The sequence below is a fragment of the Gopherus flavomarginatus genome, chromosome 1 (assembly GCF_025201925.1).
Source record: "Gopherus flavomarginatus isolate rGopFla2 chromosome 1, rGopFla2.mat.asm, whole genome shotgun sequence".
Taxonomy (NCBI): domain Eukaryota; kingdom Metazoa; phylum Chordata; order Testudines; family Testudinidae; genus Gopherus; species Gopherus flavomarginatus.
Window position 1 is genome coordinate 171,146,255 of NC_066617.1, and position 15,734 is coordinate 171,161,988.

The following is a 15,734-nucleotide window of genomic DNA, read 5'->3' on the forward strand; positions in this document are numbered from 1 at the left end:
AACAACATGTTTTGGGTCATCATCTGACACTGCTATAACATGAAATATATGTCAGAATGCAGATAAAACAGAGCAGGAGACATAAAATTCTTCCCCAGTGAGTTCAGTCACAAATTTAATTAACACATTTTTTTAACGAGCGTCATCAGCATGGAAGCATGTCCCCTGGAATGGTGGCCGAAGTATGAAGAGGCATATGAGTCTTTAGCGCATCTGGCATGTAAATTTCTTGAGATGCCACTGTAGAGGTGCAGACTCACCGGTGGTGCCTCCTGCTGGTGACTTCTGGGAATTAGCCTGATTCCAGCTCCAGATGCTCTCTGCAGGCCAGTGATCCACCTGTCCTCTGGCCCCATGTCCCTCTCAGGACCCTGGTGTCCTGTTAGCTGGGGTGCTGCCCCCTGGCAGTAACCCCTTTCTCCCAGGGTCTCCCCTCCCTGGGAAACCCCCACCCTCTATCTCCACCTCACCTCAGTGTATGGCTACTGCCAGTCATTGCCTAGCCCCATGCCCTGAGGCAGACAGCAGTATCAACCTACTCATCACTGGCAAGGTTGGGTTTGGACCTGCTGCCTTGGCCTACCCCTGGGCTGCCCTCTGCAACCCCCAGTACCTGTTGGCCTTGTGCTAGGCCACAGCCTGGGGCTTTCCAGGCTGGAGCTCCCCATCTCCTCTGCCTTTCCCCAGCCCTGCTCCACTCAGGCACCCTGTCTCTAGCTCCCTGCAGCCAGGCCCTTCTCCCTCTACAAACAGAGAGAGACTGTTTGGGTTTCTGGCTCACAGCCTCTTATAGGGGCCAGCTGGGCTTGATTGGGACCTGGCCACAGCTGAGCCTGCTTTCCCCAATCAGCCCAGGCTTCTTGCCCCAGCCACAGCCCTCTCTCAGGGCTGTTCCAAGCCCTGAAGGGCAGGAGCAGGGGGACCACCCTGCTATAGCCACCTACAACAGTGCCATGCAAATGCCTGTTCTCACTTTCAGGGGATGTAATTAAGAAGTGAGCAACACTATCTCCTGTAGATGTAAGCAAATTTCTTTCTCTTAGTGATTGGCTGAACAAGAAGTAGGACTCAGTGGACTTGTAGGCTCTGAAGTTTTACATTGGTTTGTTTTTCAGTGCAGTTATATAACAAAACACCTTATATTTGTAGCTTGCACTTTCATGACAAAGAGATTGCACTCCAATATTTGTCTGAGGAGAATTGAAAAATACTATTTCTTTTATCATTTTTACCATGCAAATATTTGTAATAAAAATAATATAAAGTGAGCACTGTACATTTTGTATTCTGTGCTGTAATTGAAATCGATATATTTGAAAATTTGGAAAAACATCCAAAAATATTTAATAAATTTTAATTGGTATTCTTTGCTTAACAGTGTGATTAATCATGATTAATTTTTTAAATCAATCGTGTGAGTTAACTGTGATTAATTGACAGCACTAATATATAATATATTCACTTTAATATGGCCAGTTTCATAAAGCGGAAAACAATAATGAGCAAAGTCAACAGAGTGAAATAATTTAATCAGAAAAATGTGAATGATAATTGGGAATCATTTAAGAACACCTTACTAGAAACCAAAACTGTGGAAGAAGGTTATACTGGTTAAAAAACGGACCTGGGAAAATGAAGGAAGCTGGTGTGTGTGTGTGTGTGTGTGTGTGTGTGTGTGTTACAAATGAAGAAAGGGGTCGCTGACAGTAATGAATATTAGAAATTGTAGAAAATTGATAAAGGAAGCAAAGAGACACCAGGAGAAATATTTGGCTACTACACAATACAAAGGAGTTTTTTAAATATATTAGGAACAACAAGAATCCCTGACAATGGTATTGGTCCATGACTAGGTAGAAATGATAGAATTGTTAATTATAATGCAGAAGTGTTCAATAAATATTTGTCCTGTATTTGGAGAAAAAAATGATAATGTAGTCACATCATATGGTGATAACACTCTTTCCATTCCACTAGTATATCTGGAGAGTGTTAATCAGAAGCTACTAAAGTTAGCCATTTTTAAATCAGTGGGTACAGATAATGTGCATTGAGGAGTTTTAAAAGAGCTGACTTAGGGGCAAGCTGGACCATTAATGTTGATTTTCAGTAAGTCTTGGAACATTGGGGAAGTTCCAGAAGACTGGAAGAAAGCTAATGTGCCATTTTTTAAAAAAGGTAAATGGAATGACCCAGGCTCTTATAAAGCTGTCAGCCTCACATGGATCCCAGGCAAAATAATGGAGCGGTTGATATAGGACTCAATTAATAAAGAATTTAAGGAGGATAATGTAATTAATGCAAATCAACTGAGGTTTATGGAAAATAGAGCCTGTCAAACTAACTTGATACCTTTTATTGTGAGATTACGAAGTTTGATGATCAAAGGTAATAGTGTTGACTTAATATACTTAGACTTCCATAAGGCATTTGAGTTAATACCACACAAGATCTTGATTAAAAAACTGGAATAAGATAAAATTAACATGGCACACGTTAAGTGAATTAAAAACTGGTTAACAGATTGGTCTCAAAATGTAACTGTAAACAGAGAGTGGTCCTCAAGTGGGTGTTTCCAGTGGGGTTCTGCAGGGATTGGTTCTTGGCCATACACTATTTAAAACTTTTATCAATGGATGAAAACATTAAATCATCACTAATAAAGTTTGCAGATGACACAAAAATTAGAGAAGTGGTGAATAATAAAGAGGACTGGCCACTGATTTAGAGCAATCTGGATCACATGGTAGACTGGGCACAAGAAAACAATTTGCATTTTAATATGGCTAAATGTAAATTGTATACATCTAGGAACAAAGAATGTAGGCCATACTTACAGGATGGGGGACTCCATCCTGGGAAGCAGTGACTTTGAAAAAGATTTGATGGCCCTGGTGGATAATCAAATGAACATGAACTCTCGGTGTGATAGTGTGGCCCAAAGAGCTAACACGATCCTGGGATGCATAAACAGGGGAATCTGGAGGAGAAGAGAGATTATTTTACCTCTGTACTTTGCACTGATGCAACCACTATTGGCTTACTGTGTCCAGTTCTGGTGCCCACAATTCAAGAAGGATCATTGATAAACTGGAGAGGGTTCAAAGAAGAGCCATGAGAATGATTATAGGATTAGAAAACATGTTTTGTAATGGTGAACTCAAGGAACTCAATATATTTAGATTACGTTGAGCAGTGACTTGACTATAGTCTATAAATCTCTACATGGGGAAGAAATGTGTAATAATGTGCTCTTCAAACTAGCAGAGAAATGTATAACACAATCCAATGGCTGGAAGTTGAAGCTAGACAAATTCAGATGGGAATAAGGTGTACATTCTTAACAGTGAGACAAACTAACCACTGGAATAATTTACCAAGGGTCATGGTGGATTCTCCCATCACTGACAATTTTTATATCAAGATTGGATGTTTTTTCTAACAGTTATGCTCTAGGAATTATTTGGGGTAAATTCTATGGCTTGTATCATACAGGATGTCAGACTAGATCAGCACGCTGGTTCAGGGGTGCTAGAACAATATTTCTAGTGGGGGTGCTGACAGCTATTGAACCAAACTGTAAACCCTGTATATAATGGAAACCACTTCAAACCAGGCAGTGGGGCAGCAACCCTCGTTCCAGCACCTATGCACTGGTTCCTTTTGGCGTTGGAATCTATGCATCCTAGCGACGAAATCCTTGTGCCACTGAAGTCAGTGGCAAAACTCCTACTGACTTCTATGGCGGCAGAAGTTCACTCCTAGGCTGTTTTAGACTTAAGACAAAATATCTGGGGTGAGATCCTACCTTTACTGAAGTCAATGACAAAGTGTACCTTGGATTCAATAGAATCAGGATCTCACACTGGCTTTGGCTAAAAGCAGCCACTCCTTTTCACACATTATTTTTGTCATAAATAAATTCCTTCTTGGCTACTCTGCTTATCTACTGGCATCTCAGGTGATTTTAAGCAACCTTCCGAAAAATACGGCTGGCTCTTCTCACTGAACTGAGTGTATGAAAGGCTTGCAGATGGCATGAATAGAAACAGATTTCTCATTGATACTTATATAGATCTGACTTGCAATAGGATTTTTATTGATTGAGATGATGATGTGGGTATTGAAGGCAGAAAAATCAGATCAACATTAGTCAAAATATAAATCTTATTTGATTAATAAGATGATTAAGAACTGTTATGTTTACCAAGTGATAATTATCATTACAAATAATTTATTATTTTTATTCAGCTCCTTATATTTTAAATAATATTCATCAAATTATGTCAGTTTTAATTTTATCAGTTTGTTTAGTCTTTAAAATATATTGTATTTAATACTCTTCATTTTTTTCTATTCACATATTAACTGTTTCATAGTATGATCTATAAAAATGAATCACTAAAGGTGAAATGCGTGTGCAACTGCATGTACACACACACATACACACACACTTACTTTAAAAGACAATGTCTGTTCAATTAAATTATAATTTGCAATGTGGTCAGTCTTTCCTCCAGAAACCTCTCTGAAAAGTTATTGCCAGGAGGAATCCCTTTAAGATTCAGTAACCACTGGAAACTGAAAGAGACTTTTCATATGAAAAATCATCAACTATTATATTGCAGAACTTTACGAACTTCAGAATGATATGGTCTAAACTGTTCTATTGAGCTCAAGGCTCACTTTCCTAGCATCAGATCAATATAATTTCTGTTGAAGAACAAAGTCTGCTACAACAACCAGAAAACATGGTATGTGGACACATTTGTGAGCAAAATTCTGCTTTTCTTAAAACATTTCCTTACTAAAATGAATATTCAAAGAGTGTTACAGAAATTTCTGCTACATCTAATAGGACTTCAGTTTTTACAATCTTGGACCCTCCCAGTCCTGCAAAGACTTATGGACATGCTTAGCTTTTCACACTGTGAGTAGCCCAATGCATTTCAATGGGATTGCTCACTGTATGTAAAGTTGCTTACCTGTGTAAGTCTTTGCAGGATAGACACCTTAGGACTAATCCTCCAAGTATCTTTGCATATGTGGCCCTATGAAGACAATGGGGCTCTGTGCAGGTATGGGATCTGCCTATCCTGAAAACATTTCAGTATATGTCAGGTATCAGAGGGGTAGCCGTGTTAGTTTGGGTCTGTAAAAGCAGCAAAGAGTCCTGTGGCACGTTATAGACTAACAGACATTAGTCGACATGCATCCGACGAAGTGGGTATTCACCCATGAAAGCTCATGCTCCAATACGTCTGTTAGTCTATAAGGTGCCACAGGACTCTGCTGCTTTTTCAGTATATATGTAACTCGACAGTGGAAGTACAATTAAAATAATTGCCTAGTTATTCCCACTTATATCTAGCCAAAGATTTAACTTTAAAAAAAACCAAACCAAACTTTGTTTCTAGAACTTTCTAGTTCTTTGTTGGTGGCACATGCTGAAATTTTTGAAATGCCTTCATGTAGCACCAGGACCTTTTCTGATTTCTGTCTGATGCATAAATTGCACAAGAAACAATAATAGGAAAAAAATTCTCGTTGTGAGAAGTTAGAAGCGTCTTCAAGAAGGGTGCCCAAGAGAACTATCTTAGCATCTAGAGGAGAAAACTGATTCTTGTCCAAATTATGGACTCCTGCAGCTCCCAATGAAATCAGTGGGACTGGTAAGTGCTCAGCACCTAGCTCTCTTTTCCAACAGTTCATCCACTGTTTCTTGTATAATTTTCAATGTTGTTGTAACTTTGCAGAATTCCATATTAAGGGCCTGAGTCTGATCTGTCCTACCCTTGTGGAAATCAGTTGACAGCAATGGACTTACTTCTAAAATTATGATTTGTCATGGTTTACTGGTGCAGGAGTGAATCTTCTCCATCCTAGGCTCTAATTTTTTGGAGGGGGGTGAATCTCGATATTTGGGGGGAAGATACAAACATTTCTGTAGGCAGTTGCGTTTTTTAAATGGCATGGGTTGAAGCTGCTCAGAAGTTTAGGATGTTGGAATTAATCTTTGTTGTGGTGATGAACAAAGGGTCAGTGAGTTGGACAAAGGTGCATGATAAATTCATTTATCACATCATCCCACAATGTATTACATGGATATAATTTCTGTGCAGAATGGATATATAGTGGCCCAAATAGCATGGTAGTTCCTTCACTCCAGATGAACCTTGGCTGGGGTGAAGTTGGGGCCCAGGTCAGAGAGCAGCCACTCACCATGGCATGCTCCCAGGTAAATTTTTATTTAGAAGTTACAGCTGGTAAAACCTATAACTACCCAATCTGCACCTTCTATCCCACTACAGAGAGTATTTGTGGGTGACGGGGGTGGGGGAGGGCACAAATATGGAGGGAACAGCCATTAGCAGCACAGTACCTTTAGATCATGGAGATGAAGATGTGGAGAAGTGGCTGAGCAGAGAACATGCTCTGCTGGGATGATATCTGAGTCCCCTAAGGATCTATTCCTTCATCACGCTCCTTTCCCTCACATGGGGGATGCCACTTTAACCCTGGGTGTTCTGGTTTGCATGGCAGGGGACATGTTTTAACCTCCCACGTGGCTTATCTGCAGTATAAGACAGTTCATCCCTGTTCAGAGGACCTACAAAAGGCCCATGCACCACTTACTCAAAGTTGGGCCTAAGTGACGTATGGTAATTGATGCAGACTGTGCTTGTCCTCTGCTCACAGATGAATGTCATCCTGTGATCTGAGCAATAATAAATGTTTATTTAAATTGTACTTAAAATTCTCTTAAAGTATTTGTCTTTCTTTTAAAACCATAGGCCACCAATCTTTTACCAGAACACCTAATTTTCTTCAGTCGGACACAGAGACAATATGGCCCCAGTATCTGCAGCAAGCAAACATTTGAAAATCCACATATAAATTGTTAACAGCCCCAATGTAATGTATTCAATAAATATTTTATTTTAACACATTGTGGAAAGGGATGCTTACAGAAAGATTGACACAAGAAATAGTAAAGCATAAAATTATCATTCTCACATACTGAGAGAGATTTCTTCTCAGAAATGGGTTGTCCTCTTTTTTTATTGGTTGGGCACCATCTGTGCGCTCTGTGCTGCACAACCGATACAGAAAAGCCTGCATAAATATTTTCAAAAATACCCAAGTGATTTGGGAGCCTAAGTCCCACTTTTTCTTTTAATGGTGCTTATGTACTTTTGAAAATTTTATCTACGTTCTCTGCTCCATGGAGCTTGCAATGTAATGTCAGTGGGAGTCTTGCCATTGACTCCAAAAAGGTTCTGGATCAGGCTTCATCTTTTGAGGTGCTAAGTACCTACCACAAGATGATGAGTGCTCACTACCTTGTGGGACCCATAGACTGCTCTAGACTACCAGAGACAGATTACCTCAGGATACTGTTTGCAGGGAGGTAACAGCACAGCTACATAAATGAGCTGGGTTTTATCATTCACTCCTAAAATGGTTGAAGCTGGGAAAGTGGGGAGGGCAGTATTTAACATATATTTCGTTCAATTCGTAGCGAGTTAAGATGATCCATGAAAAATACTAACACTGTTTTTAAGTAAAATATTGCTGTCTTTGTTCATTCCTAATTCAGGCAACACTCTCGTCATCTCGCATGGGACTGTGCCATAGAATCAGCCCTACGACTGGCAAGCCAAAAAACCTGACCCACCTTATCTTCTTACACACAACTGTGAAGTCTTTTCAAATACAAGGTGCTCCTGGGGGGGTCACATTCAACAGTTGACAGAGTCTTGCTGCTGCTATGAAATCCACCCACATGTGTATCCCAAGCTGCTGAGAGCAAGTGTCTCCATGTGAACACATCAGAAGAGGGTTATCTGGTAAGAGATATATAGAAAGAACATTGGTAGACCTGTTGCTTTGGAAATCAGTGTGAAAACTACAGTGGACTTCAATGTCCTAAAGTGCATAAAATTCAAATCTGTACGTCTTCCAATTTCCGCAGCAACTGAGGCAGGGGCCATCTGTGGCACTTATGGCCCTCAGCCAGCAGTTGTTCTGGTGGGGCAAAATCCACACTTCCACAGACACAGTGCAAGGCCTATGCACTGCCTAAGCCATCACACTGGATCTAGTGCAGGAGTGGGCAAACTTTGTGGCCCAAAGGCCACATCTGTTTATGGAAATTGTATAGCGGGCCGTGAATGTTCACAAAATTGGGTTTGGGATGTGGGATGGGTGGTGCCAGAAATGAGGAGTTCAGGCTGTGGGAGGGGGCTCCGGCTGTGGTGGGAAGTTGAAGGTGGGGGGGGTGTGAACTCTGGGGTGGGGTTGGGGATGAGGGGGTTGAGGGTTCTCTGGGCTGGGACTGAGGTGTTCAGAGGGTGGGAGGGGGATCAGGGCTGGGGCAGAGGGTTGGGGCATGGGAGGTCAGAGGTGCAGACTCTGGGCAGCACTTACACCAAGCAGCTCCTGGAAGCAGCAGCATGTCCCCCCTCCAGCTCCTACGTGGAGGTGCAGCTCTGTGCACTGCCCTGTCTGCAGGTGCCACCTCTGCAGCTCCCATTGGCCATGTGGGAGCTGTGGGGGTGGCACTTGGGGCAGGGGCAGTGTGTGGAGCTCCCTGGCTGCCCCTACATATAGGAGCCGGAGGGGGGACATACTGCTCCTTTCAGGAGCCGCGTGGAGCCCCTGACCCCACTGCCTAGCTGCAGCGCTGGAGCGGAGTAAACCCCAGATCCTGCTTCCCGGCTGGAGCTCAAGGGTCGGATTAGAATGTTTGATGGGTCATCTATCTCAACAGGTGTGAATTTCATCCTTGGAGAATAAGTGAGCAAGGCTGCTTCGCAGAGGGTAGTTTTTCTGTGTTAGCGTATAATAGATGAGTGTGTTTAAAACATGCTTTTAAAATGTATTTAGTTATTTGTGTTAAAGAAAGGGCTCATAGTGCTTGTGAAAGATGCTAGTGCCTTGACAGCCCTGGAAAGTCAAGCCTTTATTTTAACCACAGATATGAAATAAGCTTTTAACAAAATGAATCCCTTTCATAAGATCTTTCATTGGGCTAAAGAAAGAAGTGGCAGGATTTTGTAACGTTACTGGTACCACAGACTAACCATGACCTTCCATGGAACTCAACTCCAAGGTGGAAGGTTACAATGAGGTTAAAGCTTATATCAAGTACCATGTGCCAGGACAGATTGAATGCTGTAACTCTCAGTGCTAGTATTTTTGTGGGAGTATTGAGGTTGGTATGGATGATCATAGCTATTGGGATGATAGATGCAACCAACATTTTAAAATAAAAAAGAAATGCTCCCTGAAATGAATACAGCTGGAGAATTTGACCTTAATCCTATTATGCCAAAAGAATTACTTTGCCATATCATATATACCAGTGGTTCTCAAACTTTTTTTCCTGTGGACCACTTGAAAATTGCTGAGTGTCTCGGGGGACCACTTTAATGATCTTTCCAAATGTTGTTTGTACCATTAGCTAACTATGGTAAAGCGCCTTGAATAAAAAGCACTATATAAAAAAAACTTAATAATAATTAACATTTTATGTTCTACAAATAAAAGCACATAACTCATATTTTAATATCAGTAGTCTTACCTTTCTAATCTGATGGATGTGCCCTCTCTCCTCTGCCACAGCAGCCCGAGCTGGGTCTGGGAAGGAGGGGGGGCCTCTCTCCCACCACAGCAGCCCCCGATCTAGCACTAGAAAGAAGTGGGGGGTCTCTCCCTTGCCACAGCAGCCACAGCGTTGAGGCTGGGAAGAAGAGCCATGTCTCCCCAGCAGCCACAGTCCTGGGGCTGGCCACCACAGCCCTGCACATCCCAAATTCTCACTGCCTCCTCTCATCTACCCCCTATTCCCTCCAAGGCCATCACCTCACCTTACATGTGCATCTTCTCCAGGATCCAGGCACCTAATTAGTGAAGCCACACCTGCACGGCTCCACTAATTAGCTGGATGGCCCTTCATTTTCTTGTGTGTGGCTGCCCAGGCGCACACCTTAGAGGGAACTATGCATGGACCACCTGAATGGAGCTCGTGGACCAGTTTGAGAACCTCTGATATATACTAAATGAGTCACAGACAAGACTAGGATAATTGGCAATAGCACCAGTATTGAGTCATCATGGTAATAGAGCGCTTGACTGTGGAAGGAAATCAAACTCGTCTTTACTTTTCAAGCATATATAACTGCTTGGGACCCAGAGCAGCTAGCTGTGTATTCGTGAAAATGCTCCAATAACACCAAGGTTTGTAGAATAAAGCCATCAGCCCCAGGGCTGTGGTTTGTGCAGGGTTATTGCCATGTGACTGAAAGCAGATCATCCCGTGACTCGCTGTCGAGGTCACATCTTGGAGTATTTTAGTGTCACTATAAAAGGGCTCTGTAAAATTAGAGGTTAAAAAATGAAGTCAGGAAAATATTTTAAATATTCTTACAGTAATGAAAACAGCAGCAAGATTACTCCACCTCAGGCTGGCCTTAGGAAAATGCTGAGTGGTCTAACAGGGAAAGCAACCTCACTGCCCCCTATTAGAATCACCATGGCCTGCTGGCCCAAATGACAGGGCATCACTTGGGAAAGCCTATCATCGCTCATGACAATAATTAAATGTCCTAATGTATTTGGGGGCCCTTTTATTAAACTACTACAATCAGTCACATAAAAGTCCTCGGAAAAGGACTACCCCACCCTTAAACCATACAAGAATACAGGTTTGAAGGAATTTGCTTTGATTTAAATGCTACTGCATTTGCATTCAATGTAAGGAGAAATTCTGGAAAAAGACGAACAATGAAATAATCCACTGGGAAAAGATAAGGTGAACCGCAGATCAGAAAGCAGGCAGAGTGAAAAAACAAATGCAGTGACAGTGTGGAAAGGAGCAAGACAGCGAGAAAATGTATTGACTATAACCTGTACAGTGTTCCTACTTGAGTCAGTTTGTCTTTGGGGTAAAGAGTCTTCTATCCCTATGTATGGGATAGAATATAAAATGTGTATTTATGTATGATGAAATGACTCAGCAGAACCAAAACACAGAAGCAGTTAGCCAAGAGTTTTCTCTCAAGGGATAATGCTTTATAATCAGAAATCAAATCAAGTTAATATATAAGCAACAACAACAAAAGGAATAATAGAAAATCTCCAGCATGGGGTTCAACCAGTCCTATGATGAAAAGGAGCCTACAAGTAAAATGGCTCCCCTGCTTCCTTATTCTCTCTGCAGCTAATAGTGGCTTTGGCCTGGACTGCTCTTCAAAGGAGAAGGTGCTCAAGCTGTTGCAATACACAGAACTGTTCAAGTACAAGCATAAACTGTGTGGAGGCACTGAAGTCCAAAGCAGTTCAGCCAGTCGCCTAAGTGAGGGTGTTACTGTTTTTAGGACCACTTCTGGGCAGTCACTTTGGCTAAATGATTGCTTCATACAGGCATCAGTCATGAAATAGGGGTGCTGCTGCACCCCCTGGCTTGAAGTGGTTTCCATCACATACAGGGTTAACAGTTTGGTATAATGGCTTGCAGCACCCCCACTATACAAATTGTTCCAGCTCCCCTGCATACAGGGAACTTAACATTGTAGAATGCCTGGCATTACCAGAGAGTGGTAGCTAACTAAAGGTGGGGCCTTTCAATGTTTTCCAAGGAAGATTAATATCAGATAAATTCATTGTGTATAATTTTAATGATTTATTCAATTGTTCTCCATAGACAATTTTGTAAACATGATGAATGTGCATTCTAGGAATGGTGCCTGTAACGCAATATACCTGGCTGCACATTTGTATACCTGTACCTGTGTGTGTGACAAATACATGTCTAAAAAAGATAATACGAAATCCATGAATGTGATTGTGGCTGCAAATCCATGCAAACTTACCTGCAGGAATAAAACTGAGCCTAGAACTCACTTGACTGGTGAAAAATGGACAGGTCCAACTGCGGAAATCTGACTCATGTTGGTGAGCATTTATAGATGCCACTGAAGTGATGAGGCTACTCGTGTGAGTAAGTACTCACCAACATGAGCTATAGCTCCACAATCTTGCTTTGTATAATCAGGCTCTAACCATATGCATCTGAGGTCCCTATTCATGCAGCATTTTCCTTTCATTCAATAGGGTGTTGGCACGTAGAGTTAAACGGGTTGAATTTTTTCATCCTAATATTTTTCTTGCCAATGAAGGGGAGTTCCACCAAAAATGAAAATTTAATGGAAAAATGCTTTATTATTTATTATTATTTTATTGCTGCACCACCTCAGACCTAGGACCCCATTGTACTAGGCATGGTTCAAACTCAGAACAAAAGGACAAGTCCCTGCCCCAAGGAGCTTACAATCTTCAGGTTCCAACGATGTATCTAAAAGGCCAGATGAAATGAAAAATTTCTATCAGAAATCTCTTGCCAAAAATTGAAAGATTTCTAACAAAACTTTTTCATCTGAAATTTTCACCAGAGGGAGGGGTGTTCAACTCGCCCTGCAGTGGAGCACTCATGAGGATCAGCCACTGGCACTGATCACGCTACTAGGCATTAACTATGTCTGGTGGTAAATGTAAGCAAGACTGGACCATAATCAGGCAGGCACACACGCACACCCCTCCCCCACCCAAGTTAAAATATTCTCTGCAGACAAGTGACATATTGGGAATGCTCCAAGGCCCATTTATGTTAATGGAAACCCTTCAAAGTCATTGGAAGGGCTCTGGATCAGGCCTATTCTTGGGGACAGAATGGAGGGAAGCTGTTGTCTGTGCTGTGTCAGTTGTATGGATAAACAAAGAGAGGCCTTTGCTCATTGCTGTCAGGCTAGCACCTTAGTTCAGCATTATTCACGTATACAACAGACCAAAAATAGATATGTTTTTTAAAAGTTCTATTTAGTTTTGACATCCAAGGGGCTCTGCGCAGGGTTCAGGTGGTTGACCCATTATATGAGCTTGCAAGATTGGGGACTAAATGGGCAAGGCTTAAAAATATTGTAACAATAAAGTGAAAGTGGGCAACGAAAACATGGCCAGGTGTGCATCAACACAAAGGGTCATAATATGCTTTCAGTGGGGTTCTGTGCAGCTGCAAAGAGTCCTTGTAAAATAGGGCAGAAAGATGATCCAGTAGTTAAGGCAATGAGCCTGGCGTCTTGGGAGACGTGGGTTTAATTCCACGTGTGGCAACAAATTCCAGTGTGACCTTGGGTATGTTGCTTGGCATCTCTGTGCCTCAGTTCCCCTTTGATAAAATGGAGATAATTTCCTGCCTGATGCAGATGTTCTAAGATTAAGAATATTACAGTCTGTGAGGCCTTCAGATTCTACAGTAATGGGGGTCAAATAAGGACCATGGATACAGGATCAGGGCCATGCTATGAAGGCAGCCCCAATGATTTCAGTGGGACTGCTTGAGGAGTACCATGGTAGGGAACATGAGTGAAGGTTAGATAAGTTAAAAACACAAAATGACAATTAGGCATGAGGTCAAGGAGCAATATCATTTGGAAATTGGGGATGAGGTCAAATATAGTAATTTTTAAAAAGTGTATTCCTTTCACCTTTCCCATATGTCTATACATTGAGTCAGGCCCTCACCCTACAAAAGCATCTGCTTGTGCAAACTGTTATGCCCGTGCAGGTCCCACTAAAGCGAATGGAACTCTGTGCAGGCAGATCCCCCTGCAGGATCAGGGCCCTAGTTCATCAATTCTTTGAAGCAGGGACTTTTTTCTGTATCCGTAAAGAACCTAGCACACTTATGTCCATGATAATATTATTATTAAGTATTAATTGATGTGATTGATGACATCATTATCCTATCGTGATCAAATAATATCTGTTTTCAGGTGCAATTAAGGTTTGGGTACTTAAGTCATCTGAGGCACTAAACTGGTCCATAATTTATGTGCATACACTGAAGGAAGAAGAGGTTTCCATCCACAGCAGAACAGCTACAGAATATCCCCTTCAGATAAGAAATGGTAACTCCAGCCACAGGACCAATGCAGGAGGGCCACTTCTTGAGACCCACGGAGTTGGCAGGCTGGTGCACCTTCTGCAGCACCTCAGAACCTTCTGGATTCAAGGAAAGTGGGTGAGAATCATTTGGCAGTGTTTACAGGCCTGCCAAACCTCCATTGGTGTCTCCATAAGAGGACACAATTTAACGCTATGGCTGGACGTCTTCATCTCTTCCATCTTGTTCACAGTTTCCCTCATACTATTATTTATAGTTAAAATACATGTTTTCAGGCTATATTTTTCCTTTCCATGCCTCAAGCTGTTCCTTATGAACCTTCATCCTTTGTATCTCCGTATGTATTTCCTACTTTCTTCTTACTATTTTCCCCTTTCTCTTTTTTTGTTGTTATTTTAAATGGCTAAACTAGTCCCCGACCCACACCAAGTACCCATCATTCTAAGTGATTTACAAACAGTTTCTGTTCTGAAGAGCTTACAATTTAAATAGACAAGACAGACGAAGATTGGGAGGGGTAGATACAGAGGTGAAGTGACTTACTGAAGGTAACGTGGCAGGTCAGTAGCAAAGCCAGGAATAGAATCTAGGTCTCCTGTCAGTGCAGTGCTCTATACACTGCCCTCTCTTATTCCTTGTGTTTCCCTAAAGATTGTTTTCCCTCTTCACCTCTCTAACAGAAAAAAAACAAACATTCCTTCAGCAAGTGGATGAGTCTACCCTTGCAGGAGAACTGTGTCACAGGCTAGCTGGAGCCTCTTTGCTTCCCTCAGCAGAACAGAACACATATAATCTGGTGCCGTCAGTCGCATTCTGGCCTCTTTGCCTTACAAATATAGGCCCTGATCCTTCACACTCTTAGGCACATGCTTTACCTTAAGCATTTGAAGAGTCTCTGGGACTACTCATGCTTGAAATTAAGCATGCACCTAAACATTTATAATATCAAGGCCCTTGTCAACACAGTGCTAAACCTAGTGGATTTTCCCTGTCACTGTACAGTGTCTCTTAATGCCATAAGTGTTAAGAAACATATAAATCACAATTACAACTTTTAGCCACTTCAAACATAAAATGTAATTAAAACTATCTAGTGTAGCTTAATTTTAGGTTGCTCTAACCTTCCTTCTTATGCCTCTCACATTCCAATACTGCTGAATAACTTTTCACCTTTTCTTTTGGTTACCCTCTTTTCTGCTCTCTCTGCTTATTGCTGTCATATATACATTTATTATAATTCTTATGTATTAATTTACCTTTCACTGAAATGGAGGTACTGAAGTTCTGTCATTCTCCTTCTGTCCAAACTCCCACTGATCTCCAGGAACTTCAGGACTGGATCCCAAAGAAGAAGAAACTATTTCTTTCCAGAATAATTTACAATCAAGTTGCCAAATCCTGCCAGTGAATAAGGCCAGCAAGATTTGGACTTAAGGGCATGATCCTGAGGACTGCTGAGTGCCTACAACTTCCACTAAAATGAATGGGAGTTGTGTGCTTAGCACTTCCCCAAGTGCTATCAATGTTCATTCTTAAATAATTCAGGTGCCTTGTTGCTCCCACCCCACATTGCCTATTTATATAAAAATATCATTTAAAAATATGCATATAGCACCACACTGTAAGCTTAGGCCCCAGTCCCGTGAAGGCTTGTGGATATGCTTAACTTTAAACAAATTAATAGACTCATTGGCTTCATTGGGACTACTCCCATGAGTAAAATTAAGGTTTAAGTCTTTGTAGGATTTGAGCCTAAGTTCCCAGTTCT

General features: G+C 41.6%; 1 protein-coding gene across 1 annotated transcript in view; it reads left to right on the forward strand.

Moving 5' to 3' along the window:
- The window catches only part of HHLA2 (HERV-H LTR-associating 2), a 790,111-nt gene that overhangs the window by 335,071 nt on the left and 439,306 nt on the right, over positions 1-15,734 (forward strand). The gene's annotated exons all lie outside the window — the stretch shown is intronic.